The sequence below is a fragment of the Armigeres subalbatus genome, chromosome 1 (genome assembly GCF_024139115.2).
Source record: "Armigeres subalbatus isolate Guangzhou_Male chromosome 1, GZ_Asu_2, whole genome shotgun sequence".
NCBI classification, from domain to species: domain Eukaryota; kingdom Metazoa; phylum Arthropoda; class Insecta; order Diptera; family Culicidae; genus Armigeres; species Armigeres subalbatus.
Genome location: NC_085139.1, coordinates 121,424,676 through 121,450,054, shown reverse-complemented (window position 1 = coordinate 121,450,054; position 25,379 = coordinate 121,424,676). Strand labels below are relative to the sequence as shown.

The 25,379-nt window shown below is 44.1% G+C and overlaps 1 protein-coding gene and 2 long non-coding RNA genes across 4 annotated transcripts in view; 1 reads left to right on the top strand and 2 right to left on the bottom strand.

Moving 5' to 3' along the window:
- Positions 1-25,379, top strand: part of LOC134205078 (sterile alpha motif domain-containing protein 5) — an 872,402-nt gene that overhangs the window by 371,900 nt on the left and 475,123 nt on the right. The gene's annotated exons all lie outside the window — the stretch shown is intronic.
- LOC134205892 (uncharacterized) lies at positions 2,907-3,827 on the bottom strand. Its single transcript, XR_009978226.1, has 4 exons — positions 3,640-3,827; positions 3,482-3,583; positions 3,317-3,426; positions 2,907-3,262 (listed from the first exon to the last, which is right to left on the bottom strand). It is a non-coding gene; the product is annotated as an uncharacterized LOC134205892 (long non-coding RNA).
- Positions 11,990-12,785, bottom strand: LOC134205890 (uncharacterized). The gene is made up of 3 exons (XR_009978224.1): positions 12,384-12,785; positions 12,220-12,329; positions 11,990-12,165 (listed from the first exon to the last, which is right to left on the bottom strand). It is a non-coding gene; the product is annotated as an uncharacterized LOC134205890 (long non-coding RNA).

The window sequence follows — 25,379 nt, the reverse complement described above, 5'->3', positions numbered from 1 at the left end:
AATTCATAGCTTAGCTTAGCTTAGCTTAGACTGACTGTACATATCAATGGTTGCTACTCCGTGATTAGAGATGTCGCAAATTAATCGATTGCTTCGATTAATCGATTCATCGTTGTGATAATCGATTAATTTTGAATCGATTATTACCCAACGATTAATCGATTCAATAATCGAGATGAATCGTGAGTAATCGATTAGCTACTGATCGATTAATCAGAATTTTACGACATCATAAGGATGTCGAAAATTAATTGATTATTTCGATTAATCGATTCATCGTTGTGATAATCGATTAATTTTGAATCGATTACTATACAATGATTAATCGATTCAATAATCGACTAGAATCAAGAGTAATCGATTAGTAACTAATCGATTAATCGGGATTTTACGACATCTCTATCCGTGATGAATCAGAACTGGTGCAAATTGCACTACGATCCAAGCGAATAGTGGTTGGGGCTTACCATCTATTCTCGAAGTGCACGTTTCAGCAGCTCTCAAATGTTGATCAATAACGGCGCCGGCCAAGTCCTTACAGTCAGTTGGGGAAGCGAGGGAATGTTAGTGTGTGGTTCTTGTTGCTACTAGAGACCGAGAATACCTCTGTATCTCTACAATTACCACGGGAAGGAAGCTGTGTTAGTTGGGTGGGGTAATCAGTAACATAGATCGGGATTCACCATGGAAAGTGATGTGACTATGCAACTTCTATACTACAGTATTAGCATTCCCTTGATTTGTTCAATTGTTTATCCTTCGCGAGAATAAACAATCAATCGCTCAAAAAGAGCGATTGTTCATTTGAATTTCGGATGAGGCGCCCGCGGCATCATTTCTTCAACGCAAGAAAAGTGAAAAAACGGGATTTAAATTGAAAATAAAGTAATAATCACGGCTGTTCAATCAAATTGATAGTAATCGAAAAGCTAATTATGTTATCTCTATTTGACGTTAAATAAGGATGTTCAGCCATACATATTTTGTTAATTTACGTTTATTGTACACGTCGTTTATTTTGCATTACTTTCGCGTGTGTGTTTGTCGCTTGCCGTGACCAGTATACCGTAATCAGGATCTCACTGGTATTAATCCTGATGTGCCGGTTGGCACTCGTGTTGGGCTTGTGCGCTTTGAGCGGCACACGGTCGCTTTTCAGTCAATATAAAGTCGTACATGGTGCAATACAAGATGCTGAATTGGAGACGATATAGATACACGATATACATACATGTTGTATGGAGAAGCACCTATATCGCCTCCACTTCAACAGCCTACTCGACACCATATACTTTCATGTGTTGACTGGGTTTGATAGGGACTGCCTATAGACACATGCAGCTTTTTGCAGAGGTTCAACAGAGCCCACTGTTAAACCCCACCACATCCTAGGCAGGCCCCCTAACTCGCAGTGGCCATGGGGAGGGGTCGTCAAGCCCTTGGACATAGTCCCTGCTGCCCCTTCAAAAGGGGAGAAGGGAGAAGTCATAGGATATAAATTAAAAGAAAATGGGAAAAAGAAGGAAGGAAAATAGAAAAAAAAAGAAGAAGGCTGAAAGAACAAGGATGAAATAAGAAGTGAGAAGAGCGAAGTAAGAAGGGAAACATAAGAGAAACCCTGATTGATCCACCTAGCGGTATCTGTGCCTTCATCGTACATTTTTGTTTTACGTTCTTGATTCATTTTAATACAATTAACACATTTCAAGACAGTTGACGTGCATTCAGATGTACTGTGACATTCACTACACTTTGAGCACGCGATAGCGTTTTGCAATCTGTGCTCATGTGCCCAAATTGTCCACATTGGAAACACCTAAGAATACTAATCTCAGGAACAACAAGGCACCGATCAAACCTTATATTTACTTTCTTCGCGGTCAACAAACAGCTATGATTGTCTTTATCGACTTCAATCACAACTTTGTACTTGTTGTACTTGAAACGTGGATTTTCATACATCCGTATCACTTTTACTTCATTGATAGCGATGTCTTCATTCTGATCTTTCAAAATCTGAATGAAGTCATCGGAGGAAAGATTCTCGCTTTAAGCCTTGTCACCGATGAGGGAACAACAGCATTGTAATTTTCACCCAACTCGTTTTGAATGCCATCTTTCACAACAATAATACTAAATTCAGTTGCACACTCAGCCATAATAGATCCGTTTTCCCGTTCCTAAAGTTACTGATTTTGTGTATTTTTGGATCCAATTTGAAGGTCAAAAATTTCCGAGTATCATCACTACTCTGATTGGACTCTTTCGGTTTTATCACTATAACCGGACGAGCTTTACGAGCAACCTTCACATTATTAGCGGTCGTACTTGACTTATTTTTATTACTACTATTACTTTTATTCCCAGTACACTTTTTCTCAACAACATCCGCGAAACTAACCTTTTCATTGAAAACATCATCAGACGCGTCGTCTGCTTCCTGAACCTTCCGCTTTTTACCTCTGGGGTTAAGTGCCGACTCCGAGGTCGAACGAGATGAACCTTGCATTACATTCATTGCAGCTACTATATTGCTCGCATCAAATTGTAAAAATGAACCTTTCATATTGTTCAATTCATTTCCAATTAAATTCCGAAAACCAGAGACTGCATTGTCTAAGGCATTTTGTACCTTTTTCCCCAATTGATCCATCCCGTCTTTCAACGCGATGTTTATCTGAGCAGCAATATTGTCTCGAATGCCACCGATCGAATCCGAAAGTGTATTGCGAGTTTCCGGTAGCGGGTAGAGCAGAACTACCAAAGCGGACAAAAGAAGCAATTAGACTGGAGGGCCAAAGCACCAACACAAATCAAATAACCACAAATCTCAATTTAATACATGTATTTAGGGTAATGCACCCATTTTCCTCTGTCACTTCCTACCTCCTAGTCATCTTATCTTTTTTCCCTTTCACTCCTCTTTCTCTATTTTCCTACTTTACAAAACACCTCAGTTTTCTTACTCACGGTTTCTTCTCCGTACTCACGGTACTGGCTACTTGGGGCGTCCCCCTATTGTGCCGATTCCTGTCGCGGCCGGCCGTCTACCGCCGCAATATGCACGCCTTCCACCATCTGTTCGCCGCGTCGTCGCTCTCCACACGACCCGCAAGGCTGATTCCTCCGCTGGAGACCCCTCTGGCCGTCCAGCGCGACCGGGATGCTGGATGGGGTCCCTCCGAGGCCCTTGACGTACTCGTTGTCGATGACGAGGTTTCCGTCCGAAACCGTCCAACTGTTTCGGTACCACCCAAACACCCTACGAACGACAATTATCAAACGACTGCTCACTCTTTTCCGTGGTTTGACTTACCCAATGGATGGGGTGCTTTGGTTCAGTCTGGATCCCAATTGGTGTCAAAAAAAACAGGAACGATTTCCACCAGACGAAGTTGTGGCTCGCTTCTCCGGCTTTTGAGTGAGCTGTAAATCATGTGCGGTTAGACGTGTGTACTGCTTGATGCAAAAAGAGGATTACCTTCTACTATTCGGTTGTCAGCCCGTTGAATAAAATTCACCGGTGATCGGTCCCGTGCTTCCTCTTACCGTCTACCTTTCTGCGAAGTTTCGGAGATTTTGCCTGCGATTGAATTGAGGTTAATCCTACATCGTGGCATGCGACTAAGAGAATCCTACCTTTTGTTCGTTCGTTGTAGGCACATGCGACTCAAGGTCGGATTCGCGTGGGGACTAAATTATCCTTAAACACGGTGACGTTTAGTGCAGTGAAATCTGCATTCTATGTCCGACACATTCGCGAAGCTAATGAAGCCGAAAATCACTTCTAAACCGCGCACAATAATTTCCTCGACGGGTTTTTCACAATTTTTCGCCAAACGATGGCGACGGCGATGCTCTCGCACGGAGATACCGAATAACAGTGTTTATCGTTCTTCTTGATTTGCGTTGATGTCGTTCGTGGTGTGTGTTTTTAGCTCATGCCAAACTGCCGCGCCGCTTAGCGTCGTTTATTCTTTGCAGGGCTGGAATGTTGATTCGCATTCAAACTGACGGTTGATGGGTTAAGCAGGTGCAGGTGCAGTGCTTGCGTTCCGTTTTAACTTCCGATTTTATGTATTCATGATTCACGATTACTTGCTAATATTCTCGTAGGTTACAAACAATCTTAAACTAACACAACTCTACCGTAGCGGAAGAATTTTTCATAAATCGGAGATCAAACGATTTATGAAAAATTCAAAAAATGCTTCAATCATCCTCCTAGGATGATGGTCAGAGACAAATCGGTCAACTAAACTCTTGAGCAGACCTCAAGTTACAATCGGTTCCTTAACCTAACTCAACTATATACGCAAGCCTAGGCTGCTTGCCAAATCTTCTTCTCAACATCGAATAACAGCTTTACTGTACAACTAATCTCCTAATCACGCCAGCTGCTTCTGGCAGAATCTTCGACCCCTCAAATCGTCTCTGACCAAAGTCCTTTCAAGCTTCCACAAATCCGAACCAAACTACGGCAAAACATTCAAATCGGATTTAAGCCTATTGTATTGACTAAAATAGGCGAAATCACACACAAATCTAAAGAAGCTATATTTACAGACTATTTACAAGGACAAAATTGGTTTGTATTGGTTTTGTTTGAATACTGAGAAAAGACGCATTTACTCGACTAAATTGTCACGAGGCCGGGAAATAGGGTTTTACCGCGCCCTGGGTCGCGTTACCATTCATGACAACCCCCAGTGCTTAAACTCTTGGCCACGCATACGATTTGGATAAATATATTTTTGCCACTTTTAGCTCTGTGCGGTGTGTCAACGAATATTCGGTGGAACGACTCGATTTCTCTCGATCGGCTAACGGCATAACCACCGGCTGTGCTCATGATGGCGGTCTTCGGTGCTTCTTCTCTAGTGCTCGCTGTTATTTCTCCCGGTTGGAACATGTCCTGTTCCCGGACGACATCTTCTTCTTCTCTCTCCTCCGCATAACCGTTGTTCCCCTGCGCCGGATAGTGGCCGTAAGCGTCAACCCCCGCCGAACAGATTTTTGGTCTTCGACTCGAGGCTTCAACTCCTCCTACCCAGGAACTGATCTGCTTTCTTGTGGAGTCCCTGCAACCCGTTGCCAGTTTACAGGGTACGATTTCTCTCGCTTCGTGAACGGCGCACGGATCATTCCCTGGCGTGATGGGAATGCTGGATGAACCGTAATTTCTTGCCTGTCTGGATCGCCAATTGTGCGACCTGCTTTTGTATCGGGACCGTTTGTCCCCCACTCCTCCACTCTTAGTACTGCACAGTCGTTGCTCCCTTGCGCCGGATAGTGGCCGTAAGCTTTGACCCCCGCCGAACGGATTTTTGATCCTCGACCCGAGACCTCCACTCCTCCTATCCAGGAACTGAACTGCCGTCCTGCAGAGTTCCCTGCAACCCGTTTCCAGTTTAACAGGGTACGATTTCTCTCGCTTCGTGAACGGCGCGCGGTTCGTTGTGGCTCATTCCCTGACGCGACGGGAATGTTGATGAACCACATTGTTCGGCGACCGCTTTGGTCTTCCTCTGCGTTTGGACGTTGGTCTTCCTCCGGTAGTTGCTTTGTCGATTGATTGTCGAGGTGGAGATGTAGTTTATTAAAGTTGTTGCTCATCACACATGACTGTGCCATTTATCACGCTTGGCGACGGTTTTTCCTGAGCATAGTGCTCGTTGTCCACAGAGTCTGTCTGCTTCCATAGCTTGATGAGGTTTTGGAACCTCGCTCGGTTGAGCGGAATCCGCTAGTTCCTCAATCGGTCTGGTGGAAGTGAAGAGAAATGTGTTGCTGTTTCTTCACTTCCTTCGTCGTCGTTGCTCCCAGTGATTGGTGTTTTTCAGCAACCCTTGCTTCTGGTTGGCAGGCATTACCTGCGTACATAGCTTGAACATTGCCGCTTAATCGGCTTTGATGTCTTTTGCATGGAATCGACCTTTCTTCCCACTCAAAACGTCCTCTAACAGGTACACATTTGTTCCAAGGGCTTCCCGAGCAAAGTCTGAAAACATAATGAGAGCATATAGAAAACATATTTTGATTTTGACATCAAATCGAAATCATAATTTGTTTTCAAATATGAATCATCATGATTGATTACATATTTTGATCTCATTTTGCTGTAGATTTCTAAATTGTATGATCTGACAGCACACTGTGTACTAATTTTGTTATCAGAACCAATATCAAAATTAGTTTTCGATTTGCTCTCATCGATAGCAGGAATAGTTTTCGATTTGATGTCACAGTAAGATTTTTCTGCTGTAGATTTTGATCTTTTAACCGTTAAAACGACCAAAAGGATATCAACCTGAGTTATCAAAATTAGGCAATTTCACAACAACAAAATCAGTTATCGATTTGCTCTCAAGCTTTGCTCGGGTTCCTTCACAATTGCCGGAACAAACTTCGGCTCTAGCTTGCTGTTGATTTGGTCCGCCTTCGATGAAAGGATGAATGTCCGGCGCCAAACCAGATCTCCGACCTTGAACGCCACCGCTCTCGTGCGTAGATTGTATCGCTGCTTCGCTCGCTCGTGGCTGTTTTTGATCCGCTCGATGATGAGCTTCTGAATACGGCGAATCGTCGACAATCTCATCTCCTGGGCGACCTTTGGATCCTCCGCCGTGTTCAACGATTGCTGTGTGTAGAGATCCGTGTGTAGCAGCAGGTTACGTCCGAAATTGGCTTCGTGTGGACTTACACCCGTTGCTTCGTGTTTTGCCGCGTTGATCGCCGCTGTGATAGCCGGCAACTTGTCGTCCCATTCGCGATGGTCGCCGTCAAGGAGCGTCCGAATACAAGTGACCACGACGCGATTGACGCGTTCGGCGTTGTTCGCTTGTGGTGAGTAGTAGGCGGTTTTTATGTGGCCGATCTTATGCTTAGCTAGCCAAGATTTGAGAACCATGGACTCGAACTGCTTCCCGTTGTCCGACAGTATCAGCCTAGGACGTGAGAACTTCAAACATACTTCTTCCTCTAGAAACTCCACCATCTTTTGCGAATCGGCTGTGCGCATTGGTTTGACGATCACATACTTGCTCACCCAATCTACTATCACTAGCAACACTGTGTTCCCTCGCTTAGAGCGCGTGAGTGGACCCACGAAATCGATCGATATCATCTCCCAAGGAATCTTCGCCGGCTTGGGCTTCCCCATTTGCGGCATCATCGTCACGCCGGGCGCCTTACAGGCTTTGCAAGTTGTGCAGTTCCGCACGTAGTCTCTGATCTCCTGCTGCATCTGCGGCCAGTAGTAGTGGGCTTGTAGTTTGTGCCAAGTTTTGTAGAATCCTAGGTGCGCAGCCGCTGGCTCGTCGTGGAATCTCCGGATCAGAAGCATTCTTTCTTCTTTGGGAACGACTTGTTTCCATTTGTGGTATACTGCTCCGACTTCATCCTTGCAACGACAGTTCTTGAACAGGGTGTCGTTGGCGATACGAAAATCCGGAAACTTGTCTCCTTCACTATTTACTCTATCCACCAGCTTCTTGTACCACGGATCCAGCACTTGATCCACTGTGAATACGGCTTCGGATACTATTCTCGAGAGCGCATCCGGTACTACGTTGATTGAGCCTTTCCGGTAACGAATCTCAAAGTCAAACGCGTTTAGCCGCAGTAACCATCTGCTCATCAAAGCTGTAGGATTTTTCATTGACTTGAGGTAGCTGAGGGCTGCATGGTCGCAGTACACAATGAACTTGATCCCTTCCACGTATGCTCGAAACTTTTCGATTGCTCGGATCACCGCTAAACACTCTCGCTCCGTGACGGAATATCTCCGCTCCGACGCTGACAGCTTCTGCGAAAAATAACTGATCGGATGTTCTTCACCGTTGATATCTTGCGTCAGGACCGCCCCGATGGCAGTGTCACTGGCATCGCACGCTATTGCGAACGGTTTGGAGTAGTTTGGCATTGCTAGCACCGGCGCTGAGACCAGAGCTGCTTTCAGTTTGAGAAATGCTTCCTCTGCTACGGGAGTCCACCAGAACTTAACCTTGGATGATGTCAGGTTTGTGAGTGGTGCCGCTAGCTCCGAAAAGTAGGAGATGAAGCGTCGATACCAGTTACATACTCCCAAGAACCGCTGCACTTCCTTCCTTGACGTCGGGGTTGGAAACTGAGCTATAGCTTGGATCTTCTCGTCATCTACTCGCCAGCCTTGCTCGTCGATCACGTAACCGAGGTATTTCATGCTTTTCCTGCAGAACATTGATTTTTCCGACGATATTGTCAGGTTTGCTAGACGCAATCGGCGGGCTACCTCTTCCAGCAGCGCGACATGTTCCTCAAAGGTTTCAGAGCAAATGATGATGTCGTCTAGATAATGGAACACTAGAGGTTCCAGATCGGCGAAAAGGTGCGTCATAAGTCGCGCTAGAGCTTGACTAGCTGTACACAGTCCAAACGGAACGACCTTGAACTGGAAGTGTCCGCGGGATGGAACCGTGAACGCCGTTAGTTGTCTCGAGCCAGGATGGAGCGGTAACTGCCAGAACGCATCCTTCAGATCCACTGATGAGATGTATTTGCTGCTTCGAAGATTGTTGGTGATTGCTGCGATCTGCGGAATAGGGTAACCTTCGTTTACCATGATAGAGTTGAGATGCCGGGCATCCAGACAGACACGGTACTGTCCCGTCTTCTTCTTCACCGCGACCAACGGGTTGTTCCACGGGGAAAAGCGTGCCTCCTCAATCACATCGAGCCTTATCATTCTGTCGATCTCCTTATTCACCTCCTGCAGAACGTACGGCGACATAGGATAATGCCTTTGCTTCCGCGGTGGTGCATTTCCGACGTCGATGCGGTGCTCGTACAGTCTCGTACGTCCCAGCCTGCCTGCTTCCGCTTTGGGGAATTTCCGGATCGCATGCTCCAGTCGCATTCTCTGTTGTGATGACAGCTGCCTCATCTCATTTTGCACTCCAACGCTTGGTTCCTCTTTATCCGCTTCTACCTTGCAGCATACCGCTTTAACGCCATACATGTCCCAGAAGTCCATTCCAAGGATGATACAGTCCGGGATAGAGGGTACTAACAGTACTGGTAAAACTTCGTTGCGGTTATTGTACACGATCGGAAGGTGTACGAAATTGGAGATAGCGTGCCTCGTACCATCCGCTGTTTTTATTCCGCCTCTAACTGTTCCTTTCTGCAAACCGTATTTCTCTGCCAGGTCGACCATCTTTCCTCCAAGCAAGGAGCAGTTTGCTCCGCTGTCTAACAGCGCTGTTAGTTCGTCGCCCAGCACCGTTACGATTGCATGTGGACGGTTGTCATTTCCGGGATTGACGATGATTGAGTCTAGGTTCTGGAATTTTGGAATTTCGGAGGGGTGTCCGAAGGGTTGCGGAGAACTGTTCCCCTCTATTGTCGGTTCTCCGCTTGACCGTTTCCCGCATCTGCTCGACACGTGAAGCAGCTACGGAGGGAGTAGCTTTTTCGTCCGCATCGGTAACAGAACAGAATTGCTTGTGGTTTTGGGCAGTCCGTGAACCTGTGACCGTCTTCGTCGCAGTTCCAGCAAACCATGATTGGTCGTTGGTTGCGCGGAGATTCCTGCTGCTCCTCGTGGTGATTATCCTCCCATCTGGCTGGCTCTGGCTGCCGTCGATGGCTTTGCTGAGGAGCGTCAGCTAATGCTTCTTCGGAGTTTCGAATTTCTCGGCCTGACTGCCAGCTCTGCGTTCTTTGCATGCTATCTAGCAGTTGCTGTGGCTGACGTTGCTTAAACTGCATGTACTGCTGCTGTTGTGGCTGGAATCTGGGTTGTTGTTCACTTCCGAACTGCTGACGTGCTACTTCGGATCGATGAACTCTGTCCACAAATCTGGGTGGCTGATCGTTTCGCGTTGTGTTGCTCGGACGCCAGGTTTTGCTCTCCATGTTCAGCTTCAGCGCGTTGACTTGCTCTATGAGATCATCGATGCTATACTGCCAAGTATCACGTGATTCTTCTTCGTATTGTGGAATGTTTTCCTCTACTTCTACCGCGTGAACTCTGTTGTAGCGGTGTGGTTGTTGTTGCTGAGGAAGCGTTGTCACCCTGTTGACGGTTACCGGCGTCGCGAAGTTCGGCTCCAGAAGCGCACTGTGCGGAATTGAAATTCGGCGCTGTCTGTTCAAGAGCATTCGTGTTTCGTCGTACCCGGTGCAAACTTCTACCATTTCCTCCAGTGAACGCGGCCTTGCTGCCGTAACGATAGCTGCATAGTTCTCGTTCATGTTCTTCTTCACCAGGAAAAACTTTTCTTCCTCTGGAATTGGCGGTTCCACAAAGCGAAAAAGCGCCGAAATGTCGCGAAAATATTTCGCGAACGACTCTTCCCTTCCTTGGAATCTGAAGCTGGCTTCCAGGCGAAGAATCTGCGAATATCCACTGGGCAAGAATTCTCTTCGGATTTCCCGCTTGAAGTCGTTCCATGAATGAAGCAAGCGTTGTGAAGTTGCCCGTGCATACCAGTCGATTGCGTCCTCCTGCAGCAGATGCTTGATGGAACTCAGCAGCGTCGCATCACTCATGCCCTCCGACCTTGCAAACGTCTCGACTCGATCCAGGAAAATGTTGAGCGATGTCGTGTCTTTGTCTCCACGGAACTTGAACGGCCAGTTGTGCACAGCCTTTTGTATCCTTCTTTCTTCTTCTCGCACCGGTCGTGGTTGTTCTCGACGAATGAGCCGATCCAGTTCATCCCGCATTCTGCAGTACTGCTCTCGAATACGGTTCTCCCTGTCCTGCATCTCTCTTATTCTGCCTTCTAGTCCTTGTGCTTCACTTTCCGGGTAGTTCCAGGCTGCACGATCTCTCGAACGGTAGGGAGGTGGTGGTGTGCTGCTTCGCCGGCCTGTATTCACTTGTGTTCCGTTCTCATGGCCGTGTGCTTGGAACGAACTTGAAAATAGTTGTCCGCGTTCATTTCCGCACGAAAACGAATTCATTTCTGGTGGTCGGTCCGACATCGTTGCCGGAACTTCCAGAATAAAGTTGTCAGCAACTGGGATGGTTGCATTCGCTGCTCCTCCAAAGGCTCCGTCTTCTTCTGCGTTGCTTCTGCGCACTGCGCCAGTCAACTGTTGTTGGTTCACTGCACTGTCACTTCTTGTTACACCATTCACTGCACTTGTTCCGTTCACTTTGCTCAACAGCAAGTTGACTTGCATGATGAGCATAGAGTGCGTTTCATGCAATTCGACCGGAGGATGGATCAAGCTTAAACGGTCGCGATAGTGCGTTAGACGCGTTTGAATTTGGTTTAATGCTGTACTATCGGCTGAGCGGATGGCCGATTCAGTACAAATTTGCAGTTGGTGTATCTGAACTTCACAATGTTCAATGTTTGATTGTGAGCTCATTATGTGGTCTGAGCTAGTGGGCTTACTATTTCTCAAGGTCTCCTCTTGAACGAGAGCCTTGAGACGGAGGATTTTACCTCGATGGGTGGTTGGACCTAGGTTGACTACGTGGCGTAAAGCTAACTCGTAGGTCACCTCTTCGTCGGTCAAATGCGTATAATCCATATCGATAATAATGCGTAAGAGTTAAAGTAAAATTTGACTATCATAGGCCGGATAATCAAAACACAAAACCAAAATATAACTGAACAAACCAAAAATTTTCGCTAAACGGTAGTTTTAATTGTGGATTTTCAGTTGGGCGCCAGTATTGCGAGTTTCCGGTAGCGGGTAGAGCAGAACTACCAAAGCGGACAAAAGAAGCAATTAGACTGGAGGGCCAAAGCACCAACACAAATCAAATAACCACAAATCTCAATTTAATACATGTATTTAGGGTAATGCACCCATTTTCCTCTGTCACTTCCTACCTCCTAGTCATCTTATCTTTTTTCCCTTTCACTCCTCTTTCTCTATTTTCCTACTTTACAAAACACCTCAGTTTTCTTACTCACGGTTTCTTCTCCGTACTCACGGTACTGGCTTCTTGGGGCGTCCCCCTATTGTGCTTCCACCAGCTGTTCGCCGCGTCGTCGCTCTCCACACGACCCGCAAGGCTGATTCCTCCGCTGGAGACCCCTCTGGCCGTCCAGCGCGACCGGGATGCTGGATGGGGTCCCTCCGAGGCCCTTGACGTACTCGTTGTCGATGACGAGGTTTCCGTCCGAAACCGTCCAACTGTTTCGGTACCACCCAAACACCCTACGAACGACAATTATCAAACGACTGCTCACTCTTTTCCGTGGTTTGACTTACCCAATGGATGGGGTGCTTTGGTTCAGTCTGGATCCCAATTGGTGTCAAAAAAAACAGGAACGATTTCCACCAGACGAAGTTGTGGCTCGCTTCTCCGGCTTTTGAGTGAGCTGTGAATCATGTGCGGTTAGACGTGTGTACTGCTTGATGCAAAAAAGGATTACCTTCTACTATTCGGTTGTCAGCCCGTTGAATAAAATTCACCGGTGATCGGTTCCGTGCTTCCTCTTACCGTCTACCTTTCTGCGAAGTTTCGGAGATTTTGCCTGCGATTGAATTGAGGTTAATCCTACATCGTGGCATGCGACTAAGAGAGTCCTACCTTTTGTTCGTTCGTTGTAGGCACATGCGACTCAAGGTCGGATTCGCGTGGGGACTAAATTATCCTTAAACACGGTGACGTTTAGTGCAGTGAAATCTGCATTCTATGTCCGACACATTCGCGAAGCTAATGAAGCCGAAAATCACTTCTAAACCGCGCACAATAATTTCCTCGACGGGTTTTTCACAATTTTTTCGCCAAACGATGGCGACGGCGATGGTCTCGCACGGAGATACCGAATAACAGTGTTTTTCGTTCTTCTTGATTTGCGTTGATGTCGTTCGTGGTGTGTGTGCGTTTGGCTCATGCCAAACTGCCGCGCCGCTTAGCGTCGTTTAGTCTTTGCAGGGGTGGACTGTTGATTCGCATTCAAACTGACGGTTGATGGGTTAGGCAGGTGCAGGTGCAGTGCTCGCGTTCCGTTTTAATTTCCGATTTTATGTATTCATGATTCACGATTACTTGCTAATATTCTCGTAGGTTACAAACAATCTTAAACGTAACAAGTGAAGAAATTTTCTTCATCTCTTCTTCAAACTTTTGTGCATTCGAGAACAGAATATTCTGCTCGCCACAACACTGGCTTGATAAACATTGATCACACTTGAACACAACATTCACATTCTCCGTGACCAGCTTTGCCAATGGTTTGGTCATGGAAGTGCACTTGTAGTGGTACACTTTAGCGCAACCACAGCCCGAACAACTCTTCTTCAATTAGTGGTAGTAGTGTAGGCGACAACCCCTTCGCAAGAGGTGGGTTGTTCAGGTCTCCGCCTAGGAGGCCAGAGGCAATAGTCGGCCGCTCAGTGCGCAGCGCCAGCGTGGGTCACTCAACCTTCCTCTCGGCTACAAAAACGCCGGTAGAGGTTATTGACGGCCCATGGCTTGTGGAGGCGATGAACCGCAAACGCGATGGGCTTTCGGCCTTCGAGGTGACGACGGAACAGCTGGACGCCATCATCGACTTTGCGTCATCGAAGCATAATATCAGCAAGGACCTCAAGAGGAGCTTGCAGAAACTTCGAAAGTCGATGCTGGACGCCAAGCTGGAGAGGGCGGTCGGGACGGCCAAGTGGAAACCCGTGAAATCGGTGGAGGTCTACCCAGACTGAGGCCCAAGGATTCGCGGACTCGGGCAAGGTCGAATCGACCGAAGGCGTGCCAGCGAAGACGGTGGTACCAAAGTCTACCCAAACTGAGGCTCAAGTATTTGCGGGTACGTCGGGGGTGACTGCTCCAACGGAGCAGACACAAAAACGGGGGAGACAGTCTCCAGGGGATGAGCTCCCTGGGGGGGTAGACTAAGTCGAGTCAAGTACGAGACACTGAAGACGGCCTTACCTTTGAGGTCGAAATACGTATCTGTGAAGATACAATTAAGTGGTGGAATTCAATGGGATTGTATAAACTCGTCTTATGACAGGTGAAAACATTCCACTAAAAAGCTCAAAATAATTTTCTTATCAAAATGGTATCGTCGCTTTCGCGGCGTCGGTCAACCGGGCGGGTTCCGAGCCCGAGGACGGAAAGGGGTCCTCGTCAAGACTGGGGCAGGCGTAGGCACCGCGTCGGCAAGTCCCTCTGTGTGCTGGCGAATAGGCCCTATCGCAGAAAGGTCAATTTGGGGTGCACGCGGCATCATCATTCTTGATACCAGTCGTGCAGAGGGAAGCAGGCGCGAAGTCGACCCTTCCCACCTTCCGAGGACATAGGGCGTGGTAAGGCCAACTGGAAAGCCGGCAACGCGCTGGCACGATACCATGGTGTTCTTCTAAAAAAGCGAGTTACAATGTTCGGTGCTGCAAGGACACGCAGCTAACCTCGAGGGTGCGTTGTGCACTGGCCCCCCTTTGAAGCATTACTTTCTGGTTGTACCGAAGGGACTATGGGCTTGGCGGCAATGGAAAATGTTTAGCGGGTCGGGGATGTAGTCCTGCCTCCCTCGGTGATCCCTAACCCCGCACTTCCTGGTCAACCCAGGATGTCTGTTGAGAAGATTCCCCCTCCATTGCTTAGGAAGAAAAAAAAAACACGAGTGGTACGATTTTCACGAAGTCCGTCCAGTTATTTGGTATCGCCGACGACATTTATATCATGGCACGTAACTTTGAGAGGATGGAGGAAGCCTACATCAGACTGAAAAGCGAAGCTAAACGGATTGGACTAGTCATCAATACGTCGAAGACGAAGTACATGATAGGAAGAGGCTCAAGAGAGGTCAATGTAAGCCACCCACCACGAGTTTCTATTGGTGGTGACAAAATCGAGGTGGTTGAAGAATTCGTGTACTTAGGCTCACTGGTGACCGCCGATAACGATACCAGCAGAGAAATTCGGAGACGCATAGTGGCTGGAAATCGTACGTACTTTGGACTCCGCAAGACACTCCGATCGAATAGAGTTCGCCACCGTACCAAACTGACTATCTACAAAACGCTTATAAGACCGGTAGTTCTCTACGGACACGAGACCTGGACGATGCTCGTGGAGGACCAACGCGCACTGGGAGTTTTTGAAAGGAAAGTGTTGCGTATCATCTTTGGTGGGGTGCAGATGGCGGACGGTACGTGGAGGAGGCGAATGAACCACGAGTTGCATCAGCTGTTGGGAGAACCATCCATCGTCCACACCGCGAAAATCGGAAGACTGCGGTGGGCCGGGCACGTAGCCAGAATGTCGGACAGTAATTTGGCGAAAATGGTTCTCGACAACGATCCGATGGGAACAAGAAGGCGAGGTGCACAGCGGGCAAGGTGGATAGATCAGGTGGAGGACGATTTGCGGACCCTCCGCAGACTGCGTGGTTGGCGAAGTGCAGCCATGGACCGAGCTGAATGGAGAAGACTTTTATGTGCAGCACAGGCCACTGCGGCCTTAGTCTGTTAATAAATAAATAAATTAGCCATCGTTGCAGCGGAATGCAGATAATACAGTTTTACATAAGAGCCTTACAGAACATGTACAAAATTTTGGCAAAAATGGTATATACAATTTCGGAACATTTCTATACAACCATTTTATTGGAATCTTACAATTTTGTATTATTTTTATACAATATCTGTATAAAAAGCTTACATTTCTTGTATTAAAACCTTTGAGAATTATATATGCCAAAATTTATAAGTTTTTTTTTGTGTAGAAAAACATGATTAGGCCACTAATTAATGATTTGTGTTTATTACTTCTACGTGATATTAGCATTTCCATATCATGATTAGGCCGTTACAAATATCGAGTGTTCTCCGAGTGTAGGGACATAAAAAATAAATGATTAAACTATTATTATTAATATGTCAATTAGAGACAAACATTTGATGAAATGAAATACACATAAATTTGCTCCAACGTTAACGTCGTATCGGGTTCTTTTGGTGTAAATCGATCGACCGAAAAATAAATTCATTCTGGCAAACATTTAATTGATTATCGAGTGCACAAATTTGGCGCACCCCTGCAACGATACCGAGTTGCTGCCATATTTAAACGCGATACGTACCATTAACAGCGAAAAGGCGTGAAAAATAATCGGCATTTCACCCGTTGTTGTTTTAATTAAACCATTATTTTCATGGCACCAATTTCTGGAAACGACGCCAACATAAAAACTAGATCAATCCGTCTGTAATGGTGATGGTGCTTTTCTTGTACTTCTTATTAGGTAAGAAATATGGATATGAGGGAATTGGATTTTTTGATTAATGGTCCAAGATGGTCTTCAATGACTCCAAGTATAAATGTTTTCGATCCAAAATGAAACCAAATAATCCCATTTCTAAATAATTATCTATTCCTAACCTAGATTTATTGGAGCAGTCCGCAGTTCTAGAATATTTTCGTCTCCATTACCTTTATTGAAAACAAATCACCTCCGACTAATTGATGTTATTCATTAGTTGATAGTTTCCTAAATGGCCTGACAGTTCGGCGTGTTCTCCTGTCGGGTACGATTCAGGAAAAAAAGGTGCCGAAATCATCCCAGCACACGTGTGTGGCGCATCGACGAGCCAGCAGAGCTCGCACGGCCGATCAATTTCCGTTTCGGTTGGACGACCTTGTTTCACGATAACGCCTGTCTGTGGGGTGGTGGTGGCATCGTCGTCTGCACGTTGTTGCCTGACCGGAGCGGCCTCTTTCTTTCAGTATTTGTTTAATTGGCAGAAAAATACTGCAATTCAGCGCAATAATAACGCGGCGCAAAATAAAACACGCGACCCCGGATTGACTTTGCTCTGTCTGTCTGTTTGTTTGTATCCGGTCAATAGGCTCACATTTTGAATGGCACCACACACACGCGTGTTAACGATCGAAAGTGTGAAGCACTCTGTTTTGGGTTATTACAATAATGCACAAATGCAGTCTTGGTGACCGTCCGGAATGGTGGCGCATAAAGCGACATTATTACAGTTTGCGAAGTGCAAAAGGGTCAAACAGGAGGCAGACATGAGTTGCCGCCACAGCACGCCGTCAAACGCCATTATGAACGCGTTGCATTCTTATGAAAGGGCGGGATTGCTGGTACCAATCAGGGCGAGTAGTACCAGCACTGCCAGCGTTCTCATCGGTGCTCTTGATTCAGATTGTAGTTTTCAATAAATGTTCGAAATTGCATTTTGCTTGTGACACGGTAATGTGTTTTTGAGCTCATTTTATACAGTGTAATCTGTTCTTCATTTCATTTATCTTCGATTTGAGAACCTTTTAAGTTATATAGTCCCAAACAGAGGATGAATAATCAGAGACATCAGAGACTTGTCAGTTAAGAACTCCTGCCACCACATCCAGTTTTGCGTCAGTTTTTATTTCTGACTTCCCCTCCTCTCTCTTCTATTGAAAATTTAAGTAAAATCGTCTAACACCGAAATTTTTCATCGCGTGGCCAACAAGTGTCGTATTTGCTGCCCGCACACAGCCGTAGCAAGCCCAAGGGTTGATTGCGTGACATTGCCTTCCTTTTGCCACGAAAAGGAGCCTCCCAACAAACACTTCTAATGGCAGTGCAAATGTTCTCGCTAAAATCTCCCGGAAAATGCGAAGAAAACTTTTCCGCTTTCCGCCTGGCAGCTCATCGACCCTTACGGTGGGGGACACCGTTGCGGAATGTTTGCTCGCCCGTACAACCAAGGGATACGAATTCATGCTTCATTGCGTTCCACTTCGTTTGTAAGATTCGAGATATCCAATGTCGTGAGGAACGGAAAGAAGGATGCACACAAATGACTCAAAGTGAATTCGTCCCGGGCGCCGAAGAAAAGAAGCTACACAAAAGTTGCTTTTCTTAAATAAACCTTCCATTAGTGGTCGGGGACTGTGCGTGCCTCCTCACCATCATCGTCTTGCGTTTCCCTCCTTAGGGAGGCCTTATTTCAATTTAAACTTTTCCGAGGGCGGAAAAGTTACTCGCCGTACAGAAAAGGAATGACTGCTGCTTCTGTTGCTGTGACTGTTTGAAGGATGGAGTTATCCTTGCAAAGCCAGGGTCACGTAGCAAATGCTGGAAAAGACGAAAGGATCCTACCTAATTATGATTACCCCCAGTAGTAGCGAAACGCCGAGGAATGTACGGGAACTTGACGACGAAAGGCGGAGCACAGGCAGCAAACTATAATTTAATAATCATCCCGGGAGGAAGTTTCTCTTTGTTCGTTACTGCATTTCGGCTGTTGCTACTTGATAGACCTGGTACGGAGGAAGTTTCGCTAACTTGTTTCGTTGTCTTGTCATCCGCAGTTTTGTGAATGGGGCGAAATCATGGGTCCATTATTCCAACGAAAGGAAAAGCGCGCCCGGAATCTCTTCCGACAATGAAGCGAAGAGATGCTGACGCCCGATGACGATGGCGATCCGCTCGGCAAGTGCCTAAATTAGCGCGTTTGATGGATGATGATGGCGATGCGATGGTAGCGCGGGCCACCCGAGAGCGAAGGCAACAAGAAACCCAGTAGTCATTCATTTCCGACATCATCGTCGCGCGTCGCGCCTTCGGTAGCGAACGAACTCCTGCTGACCGGGACCCCACTATTTAAATTGCCATAAATCAGCAGCTGGCGGCGCGGAACACACACGAGCAGATGGCTCCCCGTACGGAACATCTGGATGTACTTTTTCACTCACTTAACGCCTCCTCGAATTTTCGGAGATTGATCATTGGCTTCACTTGTCAAGTAGTAGTCAGTCAGTGTAGAGAAACTGACTGTGAGGATCACCAGTTGATAAATTAAAGACTTGGAGCAACTGAGAAAGGGAACGTCTGTGAGTTCGAGATCATGTGGGTCGTCCGAAGATGAATTAGTGACGGCTTGCACATAGTTTATACTTGTTGTTGGCATAGATGGAAGCAGATCTGATTGATGATATTGTGTAATAAATTAAGCGTTTTGGATGCAACTTTTTCAATGATTTTAATTGGATGTTGATATTCTTTTTTTTCTTGTGACTGTTGTGGGAAAATGGGAACAACGATTCTACAGATTTAATTTCTTTAGGCCATACATTCCTAGCACTTTCATCAAAGTTGATCTACGTGTAGTAACTAATGGTCAAGTTGTTAATTGGTACACTTTTAAATGTATTAGCTAAAAAGTTTATAGATAAATTAATGTAGTGGATATCTTAAAATTGACGTAAACAACTCTGTCTGCAATTCAATGGGTTCCATTTTCCTCTGGTAATAACAAAAAAAATCATCCTTCCAATTGGCATGTAAAACAACACCCGATTCTATTTATCTGGCCTTATCATTTGTCAAACTTGACCAGTTTCCGTGTGCAACTGCTGAGAATTCGGCGACACTGAAATTGCAATAATTCAATCAATGTTGTCATCTTAAAAACTAGTATGGCCAATTGCTCATCCCGTCTATATATTCTATATGTGCAAGGCTTGTTCGACAAGATAATAAATTAATTAATTATGATTTATTAATACTAATGACTTGTTACGCTGTCTGCTTAATGCGGTTAGTCTGCTCATCGATCAATTGACTTTTTTCTTCAATGTACAAGTGCACGATTGAATAATGCATCTAGTCGCTCAGTTGATCAATGAAATACACGACCAAATCCAACCTCATCCTATTATTTCCACGCGAAATTAATTCCAATTTCCAACGAAAATTTATTCAAATTGCATCGAAAAATTCGTTCAAATTTTTCTCAAAATTTAATTTTAATTTTAACGGGAATCTTTTTTGAATTGCCACTGAAAATTAATTTGAAGTTTCTAAGGGATTTTTTTCTGTATCCAGGGCAAAGTATTTACTTTTGATGTTTCAACGAAAAATTGATTGGACGAACTTATTGGTGTAGTGACTACCCTTTCTGCTTTACAAGCAGAAAGTCGTGGATTCAATTCAATTCCATTCAATGCCCCTATTTTAAAAACAATCAGAAGGGTTGAGTACAATACACGACCGCAAGGTAGACGTTGTACAACGTAAGACCATCGTCACGATTATTCTGCCTTCACTAAGTGATTGTGTTTTGCACATTAAAGAAATTTCTTCTCGGAGCAGCTTTCTCTTGGATAGAATAATGGTCTTAAAAAGAACCGATTTATTTTTCATAATGCGCCTTACCAAACACAAAGAGCAACAAAACTAAACCAGAATCCTGAGAGAAAATTTCACACGGCAGTCACTGGTGCCATCCATGCGATTTATTTTTTGCAGCGTCTCCCTTTGACGCGCGCTCGTGATTCTGTTACGAATGGCAACTTTCTTTCATCGCCAAGCAATTAATTTGCATTTGGAACAAAATTCGACTCCGCTCAATCAATTTTCCCATTGGGAAGATCCATAAAGTACGTCACGCAAAAATTGGCGATTTTCAACCCCCCTCCCCCCTTCGTCACACTTTTTGTATTAACATTCTAAAATTTTTGTATGAGTCGTCACGCTGCTCGGAACCCCCCCTCCCCCCTAGGAGCGTGACGTACTTTGTGGATGGCCCCTGTGTAGAATGGAGGTCTTTAAAAGAACGGATTAATTTTTGACAGGGTTTTAATTCAAAGGAGAATGAGAAAATCTCTCATTTATCATGTCTGTATACACTCTCGATAGGTAGCATACCGTGAGAGACGTTTTTCGGTAGCTGTTACGATAATGAACTGATTCGGGGGGCCACAACCCATGATAATTTTCAAAAGTTTGTGGTTTTTTAAATCATTTACTTTGCTCACCCAGCTTTTGAAATATATTTCCGGCTCCATTATATTATGGATTAAACTCAATTTCAGGAGATTCGAAAATTGCATTCTTCAAGTTAATTGCATTTTTCGGTTATCCCTTAAAATTCATTTTTTTTACACGCGCATGTTTGTGCAAGCATGAGGTTATCGATTGTTAGGAAGGACAATGCCCTTGTTAATAGTGCGATGAAGGTAATATAAACGCACAAACATGTTCTGCGTAAGGATGATTTGGTAAAAAATGGTAAGCCTTTTGATAACTGTAAATTATTAATTATATTCTTTATCACTAAATACGTGCCAGAATCAAAATGATTCATTTCGGGAAGTGTGAATACACTTCAGATATCCTGCGGGGCTTATTGTACACGACTATAGCTTCGGAATGCATGCGTTCTTGAAATGGGCTATAGGAGTTACAATAGAGCTATCACCTTTTAGCTCCCGGATTTAAGATTCTTGCAATTATATTAATAAAATGGTTGCACGAATATTCTATCCATAATGCCACTGCCAGCCAGTGGGAGTTAGATTGCAATAACACACACATAACACACACATAACACACAATTGTGGGGGGCATCGGTTCTGATGATGCATTTCAACTTGTTTTACACAGCTGTGCGAAAAAAATATGATCCCCACCATGAAATGAGCGAAAACAACGCGTTTTATCGAACCCCATCGGTGGGGCCCACCTATCCTAATCAGTTTTTTCTAACTTGTATACAAGTGCGATAGTTTTGTTTTCATGGCTTGTTATGATTCGAAGAGTTTTTTGCCTTTCTTCCATCGTTATCTATTGAGAGCGATTTTCGAATCACTAAGAGCAACCACTTACTCAATGAAATGGCTCGCACGCGCGGGAATGCAGCTTTCTTGTAATCAATTACAAAAGGCTCATTAGACCCGCTTCTTTGGTAATATTCTGTGTTAATATTTTGCAACCATTACACCACAAAATAACACTCAACAAAGGGGCGGGGTTGCAGGGTTTACTTCATTGATTACGAGAAAGCGGCTTTCCCGGAATTCCTGCCGTAATTCTGAAGAGATGCAGCATTTGTCTTTGGCACCCTTTATCACGAATCTATACCATTTCGTCGAAAAACATTTAGTTGAATGACATTTGGTCGAAAAGGCATTACGTCGAAGGGACATTTAGTCGAAAATTAAGTTTTAGTCTACTAGAGACGTAGAACATTTCGTCGAATGACGTTAGGTCGAAAGGGCACTAAGTCGAATTGACATTTAGTCGAAATCAAATTTTATAATGAAGAATTTTCATACATTTGGTCGAAAGGACATATGGTCGAAAGGACATATGGTAGAATGGACATTAGATCGAAAATCAATTTTTGAACGATTTGGACGGATCTGCCCTGTCGAAAATGTAGACGTGAAAATTATCTGTTCCCGTCAATTTTTGTGTTTAAAGTAACACCGGTTCAAAATTATAAAATCGATATCCGAAGATCATTAAGTGTTTCTTCATCTCAAGACCTTCAACCAGCATTTGAAGCATTTCTGAAGCTGCTACATGAAAAATTACACTGTGCGGAACTTCAATAGTTGCTGTACGACGGGCAGGACTGGATTTCGAATCGATCGCACTTATCAAGAACTTGCCGAGCCCAACGGAAGTCTGAAAGCGTACATGAATTGGAGTTTTTCATCAACAAAACGTTGGTGTCCATTGAGCGCATTTCTAAGGTCCTCACGGTACTGGCGTCTTTGAGGTATCCGAATTGATCAATTGATCATCATTCTCGTCAGCCCGCAAGTAAGCTAAAAACACTAAACTTTCAATTTGCTCAACTATAAGGTAAGTCCAAACGCATGTTAATCAAGATGGGATCTATTATTTTTTATACATAGGGGAGGTTGAGGTAAAATGGAACGGGCTTGGTGGTCATATGGCTACCGCTTCTGTCTCATACGCAGGAGGTCGTGGGTTCAATCCCAGGCCCGTTCCATTCTTCCTACTTTGTATCTTTTCATATATTTCTCATGTTCTAGCAATCGCTAGAACTGGAAATGGGCTTTCATACCGTTTCCATCTTCTATCCCTATACCTACAACTTGATTAGTTCTAGCAGGTTACTGTTAGAATTCGAAATGAGCGAAAAAGTTCGTTTCGGCATCCAAATAGAATACTACACCACCCTTTCATAACTATCACATTGGCAACCCGTTAACCAAGACGAACCTCTGCCATAAAACCTAACCCCAAGATTCCAATAAAATTCCGCAGGAACTCGTGGCGAGTGCAGAGGTGTTCTCGGCTTGCAGTGGGCGAGTGACTGCATCATCAATTCCTTCCCATCCCCGATGACCGTGAGGACCTGGCCAGCGCCGTTATCGACTACCCAAAATACTAGAGCTCTCGGACTGTGCACATTGAGGTTGGAGAGCAAATCCCATGCTTCCATCCATTGGTTCCCTGTGCAATTGCGATTGTTCTGGTCGATCACGGAGTAGCAACTACGAAATGCACGGTCATCATGCTCATGCTCATGCTCATGCTCATAGGGGAGGTTGAGGTAAAATGGACAGGGTGGGTAAAACGGACAGAGGTCCAGTTTGTGCTAAATCGTTTCAAAATTGGCACTCCTTTAAGTGGATCTTATTGCATGTTTCAAATTATGAGTGTAACATGTTTAACTACATTCAAATAATGAAAACTATTCTGTTTTTAAAGATTTAATGTAAACTATGGCTGATATTCCATGGCGATGTAATTTTTGTTGTGCAGTATTTAAGCTTTTAAAACAGAAATCGGCAAAACTATTCGGCAAGATCCTCGAGGATCTCAAACTTAGTCTATCCAAAGATTATGTACGGGTTGAATCGATGATTTATCTCAAAATTCGATTTTTTTAGAATTTTTTAAGAAATTGGATCATGGTGGGGTAAACGGACACGTTCTGGTGTGGGTAATATGGACCATATGAAGTACATACACTTTTTTCAACGAAATTATATTTTGAAAAGTTTGTACTGTTTATCTCCGAAAGACCAAGCATTCATTAGGAAATTCGAATTTCCGAGTTTTGTTCAGACAAATGGCATTTTAAAGTGATTTTTATTGATGTTACATGCTGTTTTTAGTAAAATCATTGTAAGTTACCAATATATTAATTATTATTTTTTATTTCCATTTCTTATTTCCACATTTCCAACATTTTTATTTCCAGAGACTCATTTTAGAGATACTTAGCCTATGCATACAATTTATCAACCAAATTCACTGTTTTAAGCTTAATTTCTTAACATGTCCGTTTCACCCACACATTATGTCCGTTTCACCGCATACTTTTAAACCGAGATTTTTTCATCCTTATTTTCATTGTCAAAAAATCACAAAATCCGATTGTTTTCTACTAAATTGACTTCATTGTCATTGTCAATTGACTTCAAGTCATTGTAGTGTTTCTATTCAAGATTCACGTAAGTGATTTAGGTTTTCCTTGTGAAAATGGCGCGATTCCTTAGCATGTCCATATTACCCCCAGCCCCCTACTTTGGAATGATGATAGAAAATGTGGGTGTATAAATTTTGAATTAAGATTTTCGTGGAAAGAACGCGGAATCTAATAAGGGACAGGAAAAACATAGTATTGACAAACATATTTATATTATAGGGGCATTATATTTACACAACTTGGATTCGTTGTATTATTCTAATTCATCGTGCAAATTCTATTCCCTGACTTCAAAATAGGTATTCAATGATATGTTCTTATAATTGTGTTACAATTTAGATCAATCACATTTTTTGCATTAAAGACCAGATCATTTAGAAATGGGGCACTTTCAAATGCGTGTATTTTTTTAACTTTTAGTTTGATCGAAAAACTTTCTAAGAATGGAACAAATACTAGCTGTGCATGTGCTAAGACAAGACAAGACGAGATAATAAATCATAACTATTGAATTAGGATTAAATTTTTGATACGTCAGAGAAAACCCATACCTCACACAAACATTGGAATTTCATCTCCTTTCCTATTATTTTGTATTGAATTTTATATACATTTTTGACGGGTCGTCACAGTTCTTGTCCCAGTTATATTTCTTTATAAACGTGATATATTTTATGAATGGCCCCTTACTGGAAATTGTATGAATTAAGCATTGTTTGTCCTAATCTTTGCATATTCAGATATTTTCATCATTGAACATTACAACACATTCTTGACAAATATGTTGATGATGATTCACGTATTGTGAAATTCAGCCATTCCATAAATATAATCGTTGAAGATTATGGAAGCGCTTTGAAAAAATCCGCCCTCAATTGTCTAAAAATATAAAAGAAGAAAAAAGTTTAAGAATGTATGACAAAAGCGTAATGAATAATCATTCTTCTATACCTGTAATCACTGTAATGTAGTTTTTTGCTTTTATTGAAAAACATTTTGAATCACGATTCTGTGATTTCATTTAAACTTGGCGTGTCCTTCATTTTAGTTTTATTTTTAACATTTTCGTGAATTTAACCGAATGGTTTTTACTAGAAATAAAGAAGTTTGTAGGGAGTCCTTAGCATTGATGCGGTACAAAGATCCTGCAGGTCACCGTTATCATCGTTACCTATCACCATACTAGTTGCAGAATCTGACGAGGAATTGATTAAAGTTTCTTCTGC